The sequence below is a fragment of the Diceros bicornis genome, chromosome 10, assembly GCF_020826845.1.
Source record: "Diceros bicornis minor isolate mBicDic1 chromosome 10, mDicBic1.mat.cur, whole genome shotgun sequence".
Taxonomy (NCBI): Eukaryota; Metazoa; Chordata; class Mammalia; order Perissodactyla; family Rhinocerotidae; genus Diceros; species Diceros bicornis.
This window is the reverse complement of record NC_080749.1, coordinates 47,687,195-47,700,257: the sequence shown is the minus strand read 5'-3', so window position 1 is coordinate 47,700,257 and position 13,063 is coordinate 47,687,195. Positions and strand designations below refer to the sequence as shown.

The following is a 13,063-nucleotide window of genomic DNA, read 5'->3' as shown; positions in this document are numbered from 1 at the left end:
CCAGCAGATAGTTGCATGTCATAGCTGCACATCCTTCTAGTCGCTATATGTGGGACCTGGCCTCAGCATGGCCGGACAAGCGGTGTCTCGGTGCGCGCCCAGATCCGAACCCGGGCCTCCAGCAGCGGAGCGCGCGCACTTAACCGCTAAGCCACAGGGCCGGCCCCTCTGGAGTCATTTTTATGTGGCTTTTTATACATGAGCTGAGCTTTCCCTTGAAAGGATCACTAAGCAGTTTTTAAAAATATTTTCATATTAACAAAAATGAAATTGAATTAAATACGAGCATTTGACCATTTGGTTACCAAAATGTATCAATTTTTTTTAGACATAGTTCATTTTAATGTAATACCTCTAGTCTTTTTTGTTGGCAAATTGAGAAAATCCACCTGAGTCCGTGAAATTCTGTACTGAAAATAAGTGCCAATGTCCCCCAAAGTCCTAAATGATTACTGCCTTATATAAAATTAGTCTGGAACAAACACAGATAAGTATGCAAAAACTTCAATATTCAAGTTTTAAAATGCAAGAAACCTAATTAGCTGACACAACAAAGCATATGAAATCAGTTTTAAATTTTAGGTAGTTTCCATTTCAATAATGCAATAAGACGAAATGCGTCCCCGTGATACCTGGTTGCTGACGATGTTGCCACTCTGTTTCAGAAACTTCCTAAGACTGGCTATTTACCTGGGAGATAGCACTAACTGAGTGAAGGATGAGGGGTGGGGAGTGGGCATGGTTTCTCCTAAATCTTTTCTCTAGAATGAATGGGCTTTCCCCTCTCCTTGGGCTGCCCTCTCTCCACCTTCCCCATTTACCTTGACATATGCACAGTCAGCTAACGGGCATACACTTTCCTTGAGTGTAAGGATATTTTCAGGAATAAGCTATATATAAATTAGCTTAGATGTATGTACATGATCTTACATTGCCATATGAGGTTAACTTAGCTGGAAGTATTATTACTAAGTCAATTCCACACATTCCATCTTCCATCTCTTATGTCAGCTGATTTTAACTCTCATTTGAGTTCTTGAAGCCATTCTCTCCTTTTCCTGCCAGAATGTAGCCATCAGTCCTGTTGATCAGGAGAAAGCAAGACTCTTAAAACTATACTGATGTCCACTTAGTTACATTATCCAGGTACTGCCCTCAGAAATCTCTGAAATCACCCCTTCTCTGTGCAGATCACAGAGCAAGAAGCCTGCCCGGATCCTCTTAGCTGGGCCAGCTCTCCAAGGTCTAATTCAGAAGTTTTCAAAGTGGGCTACGTGGATTAGCAGCATCAGCATGACCTGGGAGGGAAATTGTTAGAAACGTAAATTCTCAGGCTTCACTCCAGATCTACTGAATTGAAACTCCCAGGGGTAGGGCCTAGCACCCTGTGCCTTATGAAACCTTCCAGGTGATTCTGATGCATACTCAATTGGAGGACCGCTTGTGTAATTTCCACTCTGCTCCCCAGCAGCTCCCTCCTTGGACTTTTCCTTCTTTGAGTGTGTCCACACACCAGCCCCATAGAGTCACATAACCCAGCACTCAATTCCTAGTTAAAATCTCTTCTTTGGCCATCCCTGGTGTGATTTCTAGTAAAATTAAGTACAGTATTAGATGTCTCATAAGTACTTATCATTAATTTCAATTTATTCCACTCATCTAAGCACATGTTGAGTAACCGGTGTGTATATGCTTGACTCCTTGGGTGGGTAGGAGGTACAAAAGGGAATGAATATGTTACTTGCCCTCAAGGAGCAAACATCCACTATGCTCGGCTCCATTGAATTGAGAATACTCTCAAACTTCATGTTCTACTGCCTTGTTTTACTAATCCATGTCTTTTGCATGACTTATATTAACAATGAATATAACTGATACCAACAAGAAAACACTGCATTGTCCACTCTTTTGAGAATAAATCTCTATTCTGACTCTGATTTTACCACTATTCAGATTAGCATATTATTTTCTCCATGTTAAAGAGTGTGAAATGCATAAAATGTTCATGTATATCTGAGCAGAGAAAGGAGAAAAAAAGATATTTTAAGTACAAAGTTCTTGAAATAAAAGTAGGACAGGATATAAATTTTAAAATGGTTCACTTCAAACAAGATGCAAAGTAATTCATGAGGGAGAGACTCCAAGACACAAAGTAATACAAGATGGAAACCCATGTTTAAAAAGTACATTTTTATAATAAGATATTGCAATGGGAACAGTTAAAAACCATGTCCTTCAGCTCCATTTCCCCATCCTTCCTCCCCCAGCTTTCTTAGGAAAGGTAGATTTCTTAAGAAACAAGGACCCTCAATTGGGCCACAGAGAACCATGTTCCAACATGGCGAAAGGTGGTGCTTGGTACTCTTCTCTTCCTGTCTCATTTCTTCAAGAATGAAAAGGAAAATTTTTGGAGGGATGACAAGGGAATTGAAAAGTCTCTTTTCCCCTTTGTTATTACATTTGTGACTGGCAAGATTTGAAGCAACAGAGTTGAAGGTTGGATGTAATTTCTGCCTACATTTTGGGACTGAAAGAGTCTGAGCTAGACCCAGGTCAAAGGAAAGAAGGAACTGACTGCTTGGGGTAGGACTAGTATCTAAACTGGAAATTCAAAATTCAAATAACTACAGGGGGCATAACTTTAACATATACCCATGAAACTGATTAAGTGCTCAATTGCTTGTGCAGCAACCAAGCAGAACACCTGTCTAGTTTCACTGCCTTTAAAACAATATTTTGTGAGCATAACAAGATGTCATGACAAAGTGTGAGGGCCACATGATGCATTGCTTGATCTAGACCTAATAGTGGAGAGGTAAAGGGAGCATGTGGTTTTCTCCTCCGTCATCTATGCTATCTCACTAGGGAAGACAAGAATAGAAGAACTTAGGGAGAAGATCTGTTAATAAAAACGTTGTATATACTTGGTTTGCTTGTACCTTGTATTGGTTCTCTCAGAATTTAGGATGACAATATGTGGCTAGATAGGTACAGATGCAAGTGAGTAGAATGAATGCCTGCCCTATGGCTGCTATAGCTCCTTAAATATTCACTTGTTATATTTTTGTTCCTAAACATGAGGCATAATTAAGTTTGGTAGATATGAAGCCAATGAAAAAGTGGTCAACATTTCAAACTGACTCTACATAGCATCAAAGCCCAAAGAACAAAAGATAAAGCTAGATAGACATTAATTTAATCTAAATATGAGAAGCTGAAAATCTAAGCCTCGATAATAACCATCATAACATAGCAACCGTTTTCCAATTCATGAAACACATGCTAGTCAAGGGCATCACCATTTCTCACTTGGACTGGGACAAGAGCCCCCTAAATACTCTCTCCCATCCACTACAGTTTGCTTTCAATGTGTTTTCCAGGTTGCAGGCAGAATGACAAATTTAAAAGGCAAATCTGATCCTGTCAGTCTATAGCTTAAAACTCTTAAATAGTTTTAGATTACCTTAGGATAAAGTTCAAAATCCTCAAAATGGCTTATCGAGTCCTTAACAATCTACTTTGGCTAACCTCTTCATCTTCATTTTGAGCCACTGGCCTTGTCAGTATTCCAGCTCTAATAATCTTTCAGTTTCTCCAACCTGCCATTTCCCTTTAGCCTCTAAGCCTGTTGATACGCTGTTCCTTTTGATCTACTTTTTAATTTCTTTTCCCATAGCACTTAACACCTTCTAAATCCATATTATTTATCTCTGTATTTCTATGTTTATTACTTATTGTTTTCATCCCCTGCTAAAAGATACAAAAGTAGAGATCTTTGTTTTCTTTACTGATGATCCAAGGGTCTAGAACAAACAGTGCCTTATATATAAGGTGCCTTTATTGAGCACCATGCTCAATAAATATTTGTTTGACGAATGAATAAAACCCTTCCATTTCAATACTTTAATTACTTTATCAGTGTCTGTTTTCTCTGCTAGACTGAAAGCTCTATGAAGCAGAAATCATGTTCATCTCATTCACCACTCTATCTATCCTGACTAACAAAATATATGGCATATCTGATTAAATGAGAATCAAAATGAGAGATAAAATTGACCTCAAAATGTCATACAATTTTTTTGCTTGCAAGCAACCCAAAAGCCAATTCCAGCTAACTTAAGCACAAAGACATCTGTTGGAAAAATACTGAACTAGTTCATGCAATCTAAGACAGAGCCGAAATCCAAAATTGAGGAAATGCAGGAATAAGAACAGCTTCTAGGATTACGGCTGCAGAAATTCCTTGGTCTTTTCTCTAGAGCACCACTGTTACCAGGTTTAAGTCCAGCAACTTCTCTCTACATCTCGCAGTTCAAGTTTAATGTTCCAAGGGGTGAGCAACTTTTCGGCCCATCTTGGGTCAGATGCCAGCCCCTTGGTCATTCAACTATATGGCCAGTAGCAGGAAGCCACCCATTTATGTACTACTCCAGAGGATCTCACCCAGAGGCTTCAATAAGTTCAACTGCATTTCAAAGCCAGTATTCTCCCCTGGTCTAACACTGATTCATCTTTTTTTTTCTTTTATTAATATAGTCCATGAATTCACCACTTGGCCAACTTCTCAGCTTGGGATTCCTCTTTCCCTGAACCCACATGCCCTTTGTATCGTCAAATTTAATTAAGAACTACTTTATTTTAAAACTCCAATAAACCTCTTGGGATCTTGGATATCTGTTATTCTTGATTAACATATACTATTTACGTATTTCATATTTGTATTCGATGTAACCATTGCTCAGAGGCCTCTGAGCGCATTTAATGAAAAAATAGTAGAAAAGTATAAATGTTTCCATCTCTCCTCAAAAAAATACTGACAAACGACACTAGCTGTTCTATGGTTATAAGTACAATTATTTTATTTAATATATTTCTGGCCTATTATGAAAGCAAAGAGAATGAAGAGCTCAAAGGGAAAAATATCGAAAGCTAGAAGGATATCGAGTGAAGATAAATGGGAGAGTTTGGCTAAGAACACCAAATCAAGAAGTTGGATAAAAATGTACATTTTTATGCCTTTGGAAGAATGGCTGAAGCTAAATTTTGGGTATTTGTTGGAATCTTGTTCATATCGCCTCTTTTGGTTCCCTAAAAATTTCACATCTTTCATAGGTAATTCAATGACTTCTTACTATCCCATTTATATTCATCTAATGTTTAATCTTCTTTTCTTCTTACATTCTGTCCCTATTTCCTAATGCTTTGCTATATATTGTAAGGAAATGACCACAGAAAATATGCCTTAAGAATATCATCAATCCCCTAATTCTGAGGAGCAAGTAATCTGATTTGCAGACGACCCACTTTACGATTGCCAGATTTAGCAAATAAAAATATAAGACATCCAGTTAAATTTGAACTTTAGATAAAAAATAAATAACATTTGGGACACACTTTTACTTATTATTTGTTGTTTATCTGAAATTCAAATTTAAATGGGCATCCTGCATTTCCTCTGACAACCCTAACCGGTGCTCTTGGCTCTTGGTTCTTGATGAGAAACAAGTGACCTGTGAAATCAACAAAAATATCTACATAAGAAAAGCCATCTACCAATCGGAACTACCATACATGAATAATCCTGTCCTTTACCAATCAGATGAAAGTCAGTGAATAAAACATGTAAGGACATTAGGGTGAATCATGAGTTTATCAACAACTGAAAAAAGGTGAGGAGTGGGAGGTAGTTAGTTAATAGGTTAAGGGTAGGCACGGCCTATCACAGATGCAAGAAATGAATTTAAAAAGAAGTAACTCTGCCATGGCAAGAATTTCCTTATATGGTAATGAGAATGTCTTTTTAGGGAGATGTTGGCTCTTCCCTGGCCTGATGAAAGAAAGGATGGTGAGCTGTGAGTTCCTGGTTCATTTGACCTGGTAGGTCCTTATTCCATGGACCAACCAGGAGCCTTACGTAGTCCTCTCTCAGGAACAAAGGGAGGCATCTAAAGGCACTCTGTTCACTTTTACATGGCAGCTTGGGTTTATCCTTTTCATTGCTTCCTTGCTAGCTTTGTAATTAATCAAAGTGAAAGTAACCTTTAAGTGCAAGGGTCATTAACAAAGACCCTTATGCCTTGGTGATGCGGCATATATCAAGGGGACATGTTAAACAACTTGCATTACCATATGACATGGAGGACATTTCTTCACGATGTGTCAAAGAACAAAATCATTTATTTTACGTCCTCATCGAATTCTTCCAGCAAGCACAAAAAGCTAAGAAACTATGATAAAGTTCTATTCTAACACCTTTGAGAAGATAAAGCTGCTTGCTTCAATTAGCAATGGGCCCTAGGCCCAGGAAACACCAGTGTCAGGACTAAGTTGTATAGAAAAAGTTTATTCTTCTTTACTTTCACTCAGAATGGAAAGCAATTTTGATGTTTCTTCTGGTTGCTTCACCAAATTCAAATGATGAGATGAGAGGCACTGCAAACAGGTTGATGAAAATACTGGTGTGTGGCTCATCTGTGATAGCAGGTGGGAAAAGCTTAGCTGGCAAAAGCAAGATTATTCACAATGTCACACTTCATCAGCCAGATTGTTTACTGGACCAGAGAGAGGGTGACGACGACAGTTGCTCAATTGATGGTGTATAGGTTTTATTCCAAAGAGAGCTTAGCTAAAAAATCACCATACTGTGTTATTTTTATTCCTTGGTGTGATATCTTTAGTTATCCAGATGTGTTTCTAAATATTGGGATACGATTTTAACTAAGATAGTTTATATTAAATTCTTTTCATCCCCAATTTTTTTAAACCATGATCTTGAGTAATCTGTGATGTTGTGCCCTGACACTGACACTACGAATGCCCTTACACTATCATGTTAATCAAACATGGACTATAGGCTAAAGTCTCTACTAAATAAGATAATCATTATTTCAAGAAGTTGGCATCAGATTTTAATGCCTTGCACACTTAGCACTCCACATGTTCTCAGAATGTTTACGCATTTCTGTTAAAAAAAAAGGCATATCTCCTTTCACAATACAAGGGCCATTTCTGCTTTAACCCATTTGGCAAGAAATTAACATATCTGCTGCCAAGAGGATAGGGATTTGGCAATGATTTCACAAGGTAAAATCCCGCAAGGTGTTTCCATGGGGCACCACCAATGTGAAAAATGCTGCTGGTGGCTTGCCAATGCGAGAAATGCAAATTGGCCAAATATACCTCTTGTCCAGGTGTCTGCTTAAGCCAAGAACCCTGGAAGCACTCCTGTCTAATGAATATTTTTGTTGGAGAAATGATTGCAGGGTTCTCCAATTATGTATGAATTCCTTGTACTAGAGTTGCCTGTGACCTTGAGTTACAGTCTGAGTTACTTTAACTACTTTGGATTTCAACATTTTCTCAGCTTGATGATTGACAGTTTGAGAATTTGATGAAAGAAATGAATGCTTTCCCCAGAAAAAAGTGCACATAAGCACAAATGCATGTCATCTGTCCATGGACTCTCTGGTTAACGTTCTTTGCTCTAGTGATTTAGATCATTTCCCTAGCTATGGTGGGTATCCAGAACTTGGAGAAATGATTCATTGTGAACACATAAGTTCAAAGAAGTTTGAGAATATGTTGCTTCCTGTTCCCTTTACCACCAGGGTCATCCACTTTCTAGGGCAGAGTTCTTTCTGGTTCCCTCAGTTTCTTCTGCCATGTGTGCCAAAGCGCCTACTGCATCTCCTGAGGACATTCCCTACTGATTTTAAGGTTTCTTTTCTTCAGTGGTCTCTTGGCTGCGACATATTACTCTAAAACAACGACCAAAAACTGGCCTCGTCTGTAACTTCGTAGCTTGAATACTTGACTAGAATGGTTCTAGGTTGAGCTACACTTTCCCAAACACAGTGTCTGTCTTTCCTAAAAACGTGGTTAGACTGTCTCCATTTATAATAATACCAGTCAGCATTTAGTGAGCACCTACTATGAACCAGACACTTTGTACCCATTCTCTGTAATCTTATCCCAAATCCTGCAAGGTAGTTTTAACAGAGGAAATTCAGTTTCAGAAATCTAGATCATCTCCTCAAGATGCCTGACCCAAACTTTCTCTGAGAAGTATTTCCTGACCAGCGCCACCTTGGGTTAAGTGACCTGGATGTATTTCTCAGTACTTATTACACTATATTATAATTACTGGTTTACCTGACATTTTCTCACACTTGACTATAAGGTTCTTCATGGACTGAATATGTACTCCAGTGCCTGCTCAGTAAATGAATGGTCATCAATTTGGAGTCTAATCCTGGATTAGTGACTAACAAGTGGCCTAATTTTCAGTAAGAGGATTACCTCTCTGGGTCTCAGTTTCCACTTCTATCAAAATAAGGGGCAGGGCATAACCAGTAAGAATAGGCTCTGATGCAACGCAGCCCCTACTACCTGAGAGTAAATGATAAAAGCCATGGCCTCCATCAAAGGCTGGTGCTTCTAACTGTCCATCCCTCTGCCCTCACTGTGAGAAAACTGCAGTGTCTAAATTGATTTATGCCCTGCTGACAAAAGGAAGGATGGTTACTCCACTAACTAACGGTCAGGAGGTTCACTATGACTCTATCTGGCTGGGGGGGTCTCCAAGACACTTTCCATGTTACCTGCCGTTGAGATTAGTATCCATATAAGAAAGCCAGACCTTGGTTTTTAATGCCTCTTAACCCTAAACATTGATCACTACTTGTATTTGGCAACATGGTATAATAGAATGTATATGGGCTGGGAGTGTCAAGTCCTCCTCTCAAGTTAACTTTCAAGATGCTCTTTTAGTTAGCAAGAGCAGAGAAAACCAACCAAGAACATGATAAGGCTTTTAAAACTGTAGAAAATTGATCAATTGCCTATTGTAAGCCTATTTTTCCTACTCTAACAACAAAAATATCAATGAAAAATTTATTTTATATGCTTGCTATTAAGACTAAAGAACAGTACTTAGCCTAATTTCGTTGATGACAGGCAATACTTAACTCATTAAGGGAAAAAAAACCCACAAACACATGAAAGAATTTAGAATTATTACTGAAGCACCGGAAGATAGCATTTTTTTTTTCTCTTTAGTACTTAAGAAGTCTCTCTTTAGTCTTTTAGAAAGTTTCTGATTAAATAATAAAGTGGACTAGCCAGTGTAGATCAAAGGATATTTAAGAGATATGATATCCTTTTCCTTCAGAAGAATCATCAGAATAGCCTGAAGGGAAAGGAAGTTTCAAAGCCATTTCCCTCATAAAGTACTCTAAAGTGGACATCAGAATAAAATATGGCCAAGCTTCTGGACCATACCCATCCAAGAACTGGGATCCCTCCAACAATACTGTGCGGAAAATAAAGGAGATGTAAAAAATTAGAATAAGTGGAAAAAAGTACTTTGGATGTTCTTTAAAATGAATCACCACCTTAGGCAAGATATAGATTTTTACTATCTAAGGCAGAGAACAATAGTTATTCAACCTGCAGCTGACATTACATTAAGCAGCAATTAGTAAAAATAATATAGAGTGTAAGATTAAATACCTGGATTCTGAAGTCTCAGTGAATGTTCTGCTGGCACAGATTAAAACTGGTTCACAATAGAAATAAGTTACACCAAACTCATACAATCTTTTAAAAGTTGGAAACCCACTATTTAGAGAAGTTTCACCATTCAGACAAATTCACAAAAGCAGCGAGTCATGATATTCCTCTCCACCAATTTATCTCACACTTGTTACCAATGTATATTGTCATAAAGTACTTCTAGGTATGCTACCATTAAAATAATTTTTAAGTAAAAAAAAATGTAGATATATTTTCTAAATTTTTCTTGAAAAACTTTATGAGTAAATCAACTGCTGTAATATTTCTAAATATCATCATAATAGAGAGAAATTTTAAAATAGCAATAAATCTGTCACCTGGATATTGTTTCATGATTCAGACAAATTAGCACTTTTAAGTTATTAGGTAGAATTAGACCCTTTATGCTCCGTAACAGCATTTGCTCTGCAAACATTTCTTGGGTACATAATATGTGCCAGGTTCCCTTTGTAATTGAAAGTCCATAGTCTATGGATGAGACAGGACCTCTGGACGGAGCAGAGACGAATAACTAATGTCTTAATTGTACAAAGTCAACATGGAAATGAAAAAATAGTTGAGCAAAGGCACAAAGATGAAAAATTTAAAAGCAATAAAGAATATAAAATAAGAGAGCTCAGAAAAGTACCTATTGCCCTATCACGTCTAAGGATATTGTGGAGATTTTGCTTCAAGTTGGGAAGATTCAAGGTATCTATGAAGCCACACACATTTTGAACCTTGATGACTATGGTGACTGCCTTCCCCACTTGCCCCATCTTAACAGCAGGTATCAGCGCTCAGTACTACTCCCTCAGTGTGATCTCCAATAACCTCCTCGTGGGTTTCTATTTTGGGAAAACACTGCTTGTCCTTATCCGTTGAAATCTAAGATGTTTCACCAAGATTCTCTGTCACTATAGGCTTAAGCTGAACTTGCCTTGTCAGCACCAGGGAATCAACTCCTATGGGTTGAAAAATAGTAATATTAGCTATGATTTATAATGGTCTTATGTGCCAAGCATGCATCATGCCATTTCATTTTCATTAAAACTCTTTGGTATAGAGATAATTATCTCCACTTTGCAGATGAAGACGACGAAGCTTATAGATTTCAAGTACTATGTCCAAGGCCACATGGATTGTAAGTGGCAGAACATGTCTTAGAAGTGACACCAGGGTTGGAACTTGAACCTAAGCTCCTAAACACTATCCTATTCAGCCTCGTCACACTCCATGACATAGCCTTGAACTCACATACCCAGCAAACTACACAAGAAAAGCACTTTCCTATCAAGAAAACAATATAGAATATTTTCCTGTTTTTTTTTTAGTTGTTCACGAATTGCTTTAAATTTACAAGGTTTTATTATATTAAATAAAGTTATTCAGGCATGTTGAAACAGTTCTCAGGCCTTTTAAAATGCTAATGGGGAAAAGAGGACCAGAATATGAAGTTTTCTACAATACTTTGGACTAGTTCTCATTCTTACGGAGTATCTTTTGACACTAAGTTCATGGAACCAGCATTCCTTCAGATTTTCAAAGTTCTTCAGAGTGTATGAGAACACTGTTAGTGCGTATGGTGTTAGCTACCTTATGGATCTTAACACATACATTGTATTAGTGAATTTTCAGAGAAATGGGGATTCATGGCTCAGTTGTTTTCCTTTCCTTGGACGTGACTGAGGGGAATGTAAGGCGTGCACGTGTGCACGCATGCACACACACACACAGGACTAAATGCATTTCTAAATGAATATGTGGATTCATAAGCTTGCATGGAGATAAAGGATTGCCCAGGTAACAACTCTTTCTAGCTAGCATGGTGGTGGGAGGTGGTAAATCTCAAAGGCCCAAGGATTCGAGAATGAAATAAACCACAACTCTTGAAATTGGCAAGAATAGGTATATGACACCAATGATTAGTCAAATGCCACAAAAACAATTGATCTGTGTGTTTTCTTTGCTGTACCTGTTAGCGATTCCTCATTTCCTATTAGACAAAATAATTTAAAATTCCTGTTGATGGTTTAATATGACATTCTCATTGTAGCAACAAGAACAATTCCTCATTTATCTAGAGTTCAAACATGATTTTCAGTATTCTGAACCTAAGAAAAACTAAGATAAATTCTGTTTATTTTCTAAGTTCCTATGCTCAATATACCATGTATATGCATGTGTCAGAAGTTCAGTACCCAGAAGTATGGAGGAATGTTTATCTTTCTCCCTTTACCCACCGAAGTCTAAATGATTTAGAATTAATGTAAAACAAAGTGCATAAACTTGATTTTTGACTTGCTCTCAGAAAGGGGGCGATTATTAACTTTACTAAAAAATAATAAATATTAACATGAGAAAGGAGAGATTAAAATTATAAAAAGCATATAGAATTATATACAAAAAGCATATAAAAGCAACACCATTTGGTGTTGGGGAATGGTTGGAGAACAGTTTCATCTTTTGCAATAGGTCAATGTAATGTTGGGAATAATGATTCTTATGCCATGAAGGAAAGCCTAAACTGATTTCCACGTTGCTCAATAAGGCAGAATGGTATGTATTATATTTTGCTTCCATGAAAGCAAAAAACATTTTTAAAAAACTGGCTGTAAAAGTTATAAACTATTTGGAAAATTGGTTTATTTAGTACAGATTACTTTCCAACTGTTCTAGACAAAGCATTACTATAGCATTGCTATGTGTCTAATAATATGAAATAAAAATAAGATCTTTAAAATCATTTTACTTTTTTAATTTTTATAAGTATAATTGTACTTATACTTTTCAATAAAATTTATCAATTCAATTTAAATTCCAAAATGATGGTGATAAAAAAATGCAATCATTTGTTTTGATTGTTTCTTAAGAAATGTCAGGTTAAAACAAAGAAATGTGATCGTTTTGAATATTCAATTAATTTGAGCATTTTCCTTCTATATGTTAAAACTAATTTTGTTCTTCTTTCTATTTCATAGGCACCAGAAGTTCAGAAGGACATATAGAGTAATAATACAAGAACCTATGCATGTGATTTTGAGATGACAACAGTTATTTGTAGATTTTAGACTATGTTCCATACTGCTAGACTGAGTACATGTTTGCCCTAAAATCTTTTCCAAGCTTACAATATGGTCTCAAGTTTCAAGCGATGACAAAGACAGACTGGTAATCAGAAAGCAGGAAATACATTTTTGAAAAATCCTTAAAGATTTCTTTGAAGTCTGACATATCATTTCTTCAAGAACATTAACTGCATATCCTTCAATGATTTGTTTTTACATGGCTATTTATTCTTCTCCAAATTTGATTTGAATTGCATTTATACAAATACATTTTTCTATATACATTTAAATATCCAGACCATGAACTTACTATGCATATGCTGCTGAGGTCTGTATGGAAGTGGTATGTATGGCTCAAGCAAATGCAAAAAAAGACTTCAAAGTTTTGAGTGAATTTGCATAGAGACAGACATAAATTATCCAGGATATTCAAAGCCATAAAT

The 13,063-nt window shown here is 36.9% G+C and overlaps 1 protein-coding gene across 2 annotated transcripts in view; it reads right to left on the bottom strand.

The window, feature by feature from the left end:
* CSRNP3 (cysteine and serine rich nuclear protein 3) overlaps positions 1-13,063 on the bottom strand; it is a 182,405-nt gene that overhangs the window by 72,971 nt on the left and 96,371 nt on the right. The window lies entirely within an intron of this gene.